Source organism: Stenella coeruleoalba (assembly GCF_951394435.1).
Source record: "Stenella coeruleoalba genome assembly, chromosome: 15".
Taxonomy (NCBI): domain Eukaryota; kingdom Metazoa; phylum Chordata; class Mammalia; order Artiodactyla; family Delphinidae; genus Stenella; species Stenella coeruleoalba.
In genome coordinates, this window is record NC_137161.1 from 27332160 (window position 1) to 27339289 (window position 7130).

General features: G+C 46.0%; 1 protein-coding gene across 1 annotated transcript in view; it reads right to left on the reverse strand.

Annotated features, from left to right (window-relative positions):
* The window catches only part of CSNK2A1 (casein kinase 2 alpha 1), a 53500-nt gene extending 48407 nt beyond the window's left edge, over window positions 1-5093 (reverse strand). Inside the window, exon 1 of the mRNA XM_079944761.1 lies at window positions 4956-5093. The gene's annotated coding sequence lies outside the window, so the exon portion shown is untranslated. The remainder of the gene's footprint in view (window positions 1-4955) is intronic.
* Between the last annotated feature and the right edge of the window lie 2037 nt (window positions 5094-7130).

Sequence of the window (7130 nt, forward strand, 5' to 3'; positions counted from 1 at the left end):
CTAATTCTGTAATCATGCTTCTATTCAGGTAACTAACTCAAAGAGAAACTGCCTTATTTCCTCCATCCTCTGAAGTTCCCTTCACTCGAGAGTCCACATTTTATGAATCTAATCAATAACATACAGATAAACAACAAAAAAGCCTTTCTTAAAAACTAGAACTCTATTCTGCAATTATGATCCCCAAAGTTTATTCTTTTTTTTAAACTGTATTGGCTTTTTTAGAAATTGAAGTATAGTTGATTTACAATATTGTAATAGTTTCAGGTGTACAGCAAAGTGATTTAGTTATACACCCAAATCTTATTAACCTCAAATGACAATGACAGGGAGAAAAGACCTTACAACAACTTTGGGTTGGGGTGGGAGGTATGAAAGACCAGACAGACTACTGTATATAGTAGTGGTTATCCATTCATAAAAAATAATCACTCATTTCCATCTCTTCTAAAAAACAGGAATTAAGTCTATAAAGGGTTGTCAAATAAACTCAATGCCTTATTCAGCCGATAAAAATGAATGAAGGAATTATCCAAGACGTTTATTATAGGCATGGAAGAATTATCAATTTATAGAAATTCTACCAGAATGGCCTAGAGCTCTAGAATCTACGCTTTACTGAGCTGGTCATTTAGCCCCTTCAAATTGCATCTAATGACAGTAACAGGATGCTTAAACATCTAGGGAAGAGGCCTAGGTTCCACTCAACACCATTATTCTGTGAAGTCTTCCAGAACCAAATCACTACAGAAAATCTTTGCTGCCTTTTTTCTCTAGAAAATAATCCCCCAAAGATTTTTAAATAAAATCAGCAAAACCCCTCTAATTAGTTTTCTTTTTCTTAAAATTTTTAAATTTTCTAATTGGTTTTCTATTGTTGCTGTAACAAACTACCGCAAACATAAAACAACACAATTTATTATCTTACAGTTTCTATAGGCTAGAAGTGAGGTAGGCTTGGCTGGATCCTCTACTTATGGTCCTGCAAGGCCAAAAATCAAGGTGTCCACAGGGCTGTGTTCCTTTGTGGAAATTCCGGGGTGGAGAATCTGCTTTCAAGCTCATTCAGATTGTTGGCTGAATGTGGTTCCTTGCGGATGTACGGCTGAGATTCCCATTTCCTTGCCGGCTGTCAGCTGGGGCTGCCAGCACTCCTTCTTGTGCTTTCCACGTGGTCCCCTCCAGTAATGGCTGGGTGAGACCCTCTCCTGCTTCAAATCTAACTCCAGTTGGATAAAGTTCTCTGCTTTCATGTGCATAGACTGGACCTACCCAGAAAATCCAGGATAATATTCCTATCTTAGGATCCTTAAACCACAGTTACATCTGCAAAGTCCCTTTTGCCACAAAACAGTAACAAATTCAGATTCCAGAGGTTAGGGCACATATATCTTTGGGGGATCATTCTACCTAACACAGTCCACCCTATGGGCTCCAACGACTCATATCTCTCCCAAATGCAAATATATCCATTCTATCCTAAGGTCTCATTCCATTAAAGTCCAACTCAAAGTCCAAAAATCTCATCTAAAGCACATCAATTCAAAACTCCCAAATCTCACCATCTAAATCAAATGTGGATGAAGCTCTGGTTGTAATACATTAAGTGCAACCCCTGGAGCACAATTCCTAGGGGAAAAAAAAAAGTTATCTGTTCCCAACATACGACGGTGAGACCAGCATAAGGCAACTTATAGACATTCTAGTTCAAACAGGAAAAATATAAAAGAAAGTAGGGAAAATATAAGAAAAAGCAGATCCATCGGTCCAAAGCAGTTTCAAAATGTGGGCAAACTCCATTCCATTTCAAAGCCAGGGTAAACTCTTCTGCAGCCTTCGACTCCACCTCTTCGGGCTCTTGGTTCCACCCTCTGAGTCATTCTTCTTTTTTAATGAAAAGGAGCACATTCACATCTAAGTAGTTTTTTTTACCAGCCTGCTTCCTACCAGTATAACTGGGGGTGGGGGTTGGGGGGGTGGGTTGAGAGCGCTCTTTAATTTACTACTTTGTGTTTTTCAATCCAAGCTGGCACTGTTTTTGCTAGTATAAAACGCTCAAGAACCTAGTGGGCTTCACATGAATTTCACATGAGCTCACTGAGACTCACACCCCACAAATAAACCAGGCTGTACCTTCAATACTTTGCTTGGAAATCTCAGCTAAATATCCAAGTTCATCACTTATAAGTATTCTTTTCCACCTGACCACAGGTCACAATTCTAAGCTTATTTGCCACTATGTAACAAAGATCCTCTTTCCTCCAGTTTCCAATGCACACCTCACTTCCACCTCAGCCCTCACTACTTCTACTAATGATCTGTTCTAGGTCTTTTCTATTATGCTCCTCAAAAATTTGCTGGCCTCTTCTACTGCCGCTTTCACATTTTTAGGTAACAGTACCCCACTCTTGGTACCAAAATCTACACTAGTGTTCTATCGCTGCCATAACAAAACCACAAACGTAGTGGCTTTAAAACAATAGAAATTTATTGTCTCACAGTTTCTGTAGTTCAGAAGTTGGGTGGGCTTGGCTAGGTCTTCTGCTTAGGGTCTCACAAGGCCAAAATCAAGGTGTTATCCTTGCGGGAAACTGGGGAAGAATCCACTTTCAAGCTCATTCAGGTTGTTGGCCAAATTCAGTTCCTCGTGGTTGTAGGACTGAGGTCTCCATTTCCTTGCTGGCTGTCAGCCGGGGCTGGTCTTTGCTACTAGAGGCTCCCCGCATTCCTTCTCATGCTTTCCATGTGGCCCCCTCTAGCAACAGCAAATGGAGTCCCTCTCATGATTCGATTCTGATTTCCCCTTCTGCCCCATCTCTCTCGACTCCCAGCTGGAGAAAGTTCTCTGCTTTTAAGGGCTCATGTGATTAGATTGGGCCTACCCACTAAATCCAGGATGATCTTCCTATTTTAAGGTATTTAACTACATCTGCAAAGTCCCTTTTACCAAGTAACATATTTACAGATTCTGGGAATTAGAGTTTGGACATCTTGGGGGTGGTGGTGGTGGTCATTCTGCCTACTACAAACCCAAATCCTATGTCAAGTTTTAAACTTAGTTACCAAAGAAAACTTCTCCTTTCTCCAAAAGAGTATGTGAAGTAAAGCTATATGTTCAGAGACAGAGACAATGGTAAAATCAAGGACTCTCACCCTGGAAGAGTGTGGCTAAGCAATAGAACCAAAAATACACTGTAAAAAAGAAGCTACTTGTTTCATCCCCAAACAGCTAGGCAATTAAACCATTAGGTAGAAAATAACCTATTGCTCCCCCTTAAATGTGTGCTCCTCTTCTCTACTGTATTCCATATAACAGGATATAACTAGGCATGTTTGGTTTTTGCATTTAAACAAAAGTTACCCCAGGGTGACCTAATTTTGTAATCAGCTGATAAACCAATCTAAGCAAACTTCAAATATTTTCATTCTTTCTTCAAGTCATACACCCACCCCCAATAGCAAATGAAAGGCAAGTATTTCAAAGTCACAGAAGGATACAACTACCCAGGTAAAACTGCTGGTGAACTTTTAAAAACGACACGAGGCAGAACTAGTATTGGTCCTGGTCTTTCAGCTCAAGGTCCACCAAGCCAGTTAAGCCAACTGACTTAACAACAAAAGAAAAACACCTCAACAACTACAAATATAATTTTCTGAAGCCTTGCCTATTGTCAGATTATTGACCATAAACTTTACCTAGACTGAAGGAACCCCATATATACCAGCTAGTCCCTTTAATAAAAGTGACAGGTAAGGTCTATGGAGCACTTACTACCTACTGGGCACTGTGGTAAGCACTTGACACAAATTATCTTATTTGCTCCTCACCATAAACTTACCGTCTAGGAAATATTATCACCCCCATTTTACAGATAGGAAAACTGAGGTTTACAGAAGTTAGGTCACACAGCTAAATAACAGTGGCACTTATATTTGATAATCCAGATATTTACTGCCACTTCTTAGATGGAATGGGGTCTTCCAACTCCTAGAAAAATCTTCCCTTTCTAGCTTTCTTTTCATTTCCTCTCCTCACACCCACTTCTCAATAGAATTTAGCAGCTGAAAGGTAATCAGGTCTTCCTCAATTAATTTGCTACCTCCTTTCCAGAACTCTTTCCTTCCCACAATAGCAACAGCCAAGAAGCAACTTCTCCTGACCCTTCCTTCCCAAAAACAAACTACATAAGCTCCACCCATCACCTGCCAAGGTTAGAAATGTTCCAACGCTGCAAATATATAAACCACCGAAAAACAAAAACAAAAGTCCTACTCTTCAAAGGTCACAAACTAACATGCACACTCTTAGCCAACCTTTCATTCTACATACCTCTCCTCTTCCATCCAGGCTCCCAACTAACCCTTAACTCCAACTCCACCCGTTCTGCCCCACTTCATGGTCCCTTCCCCTTTATCCTCAGCGACCTCGCCCCGGGTCCCCTTCACCTTGCACCCCAGGGTGCAGGTGGGAAACCCAATTTCGCCTAGAGGGACCTTAGAAGGCCCCCACTACAGCTGCTCTGCTCCGTGGGAGGGTCCACCCCAGCCTACACTGCGGGCACCACTCCCCTAGGCACCCTCCCCCAGCATCCCCCCCCCGGCGGCCCCACCCCTCCAGCTCGCTTCCCCCTCTGCCGACCTCCTCCTCCAACTTGCCCCCTAGTCCCCGCCCCAGCCCAGCCCTCTCCCCCGCAACAAGCTGGACTCTCGAGAGCCAGTTCCCACCCTCCTATCAGCCTCTGCCCCCAAGCCTCACTCCCCGCCCTGGGGGTTAGCCCAGGGCCTCCCCGATGGGCTGCAGGAGCCTCGGCTAGTGTGTGTGTGGTGGGGGGGCAGGGGAAGGCGAAGGGCCGCTCGGGAGTCTGCTGGAAGCGTTAGAGGCGGCCGCGCCCCGCTGCCCCATCCTGGGCCCACCCGCAGCCCCCAACGACCTCGCCTGATGGCTCCCACGGTACCTGTGGTGGAAGCTGCAGCGGCGGCGGCCGCTCTCCCCACTCTTCACACAGACAATATGGCGGCGGCGGAGCAGGAGACACACGGCTCGGCCGCCAGCCGCAGGGACCAGAGCGAGGCTGCAGCCGCCGCTGCCGGAAGCGGAAACCCCCCTCCGACCGGGAGGCGGGGCGGGACCGCTTCCGACTCCTCCCCCAGCGGAATCTCGCAGAGTGCGGTGCCATGCTGGGATGTGTCATTGTATCCCTAGGAGTTCAGTTCCGGACTGGGGCGCAAAATGGAACAAGTTCTCAACGTAAAGCATAATAAGGAGACTTGCAGTAATTAAGCGCATTTTATTTCAGTACCTGTACGAACTTACGAGAGAGAGAACACGAACCTCCCACTAAGTGTATAATTGGTTTGACCCAAGGTAAGATGGCGGTCCCTAGGTTTCCCGCACTTCACCCAGCTGGCGAGTTCTACCAGTCGGCAAGCCGGCCCGCCTTATTTGGAAAGAAGCATGCGCGACCTTCAGAGCTGGAGAGCGAAGCGTTTTGGGAGTTGAAGTCTGCTGCTCAGGCCCCTCGTCTAGGGTTGGGGTTCCAGCAGCACGTTTTTTTCTGCTCAGACTTCGAGTTCCGGAACAAGTGAACGAAAGTTGGACCCCGGGAGTGGTGTGGCGCAGCAGTCGAGGAAGTGACGGTACTAGCCCTCTAGAGACTGAGACCCAATTCATGCCTCTTACAGGAGCACTTTGCAGAGCTGCCCATCTAGAATAAACTGTTTTCCCCCTTCGATCTGCCTCCCTCCACCCCGCTTGCCTGGGCAACGGCTCCAGGGCAGCTATAGGGAAGTTTCTGTCTTGCAAAACTGATCATGACGTCCTCTTGGTTAAAACCTCCCAAGTCTTTCCTTTGTGCACCAAAGATAGCCCAAGCTCTTCTCTTGACATCCAAGTTCCTGCATAATTTGGACACTTCCTTCGCCCCCAAGCCGCCTCTTCTGCCCCTCTCATTTCAGTTTCATGATGCTCCCACCCACTAAAACTGCAGACTATTCTTGGAACTTGTCAGCCTCCCTCTCTTTGCACTGGCAGTTACATCTGTTACTGTCACCTCCTGGACTGGCTAACTTCTGTATGTCCATCGGGCTAATCCTTTCCTCTCGGGATCTTCCGTACCTTTAGTTCCCTCAGACCTAGGCACCATCCCTCAGCAACCTGACTGGTCCCTAGCCTGCCTGTTCCATCAGACTGTGAGCCCCCAGTGGACAGGGCTGAGTCTGATGATCACCCTGTTCCCTGCAGGCCCTGCTAAAAGCTTGTGTGTGTGTTACCGAGAGGAATTAAAGTGTTAGCCTCACCTCTGGTAGGGCAGAGGTGTGAGGTCTGGAACAAGTGTTAGAAGGTTGGGTTATTTTGGTACCTGCTTTTATCCCTGAGCTGCCTCAGAATAGCAGCTACCCAGGATGGGCCTCCCCACCCTCTCCAGCCCTCCTTTTCACAGTTCATCAGCTGACTGGCACCTCTGCTCCTAAAGAGACAATCTCCTCCCCTGTAGGATGAGGTGGTGGCAGCTGCAGACATATAGTGATGGACTCAGGGAGGTGGCCATGACCTTTTCTGAGCCTCATCTGTCAGACATGTCTGTGGCATTTGACCCCAATGGGCTGAGAGTACACAGAAATGGCTCTCTGGGTGCCCATAGGCTGGTTATTTCTCCATTATGGGTCTTGGTTTCCCCACTTGTGGACTGAGAAGGTTAGACAAGATGATTTCAAGGTTTCTGTGAGGCCGTCTTCCAGGAAATGAGGCCTTCACTTAGCTTTTGGATAATGTCTTTTCAGCTTTTATGGCTCCTTTTCCCCTATCCTTATTCACATTTATTCAATTCACAGCTGTTGATCACTTGCCATGAGCCAGACAGTGTGCTAGATGCTGGGGATGTGGCATGAGCAAGACAGATAACAGTTTCTCATGAAATTCACCTAAAGTGATAAACAAATAATGCACAGATAAAAAAATGAATAAGTACTGTGAAGGAAAAATATAAGTAGCTGTGAAAAAGCATGAAAGAGGGGAGAACTTTAGCTTGAGTGGTTCAGAAGGTCCCTCTGAGAAAAAATAGTAAGAACAAAGGTCCTGAGGCAGGAAAGAGCTTGATAAGTTTGAGGAAGGAGGCCATGGGGGGCTGAAG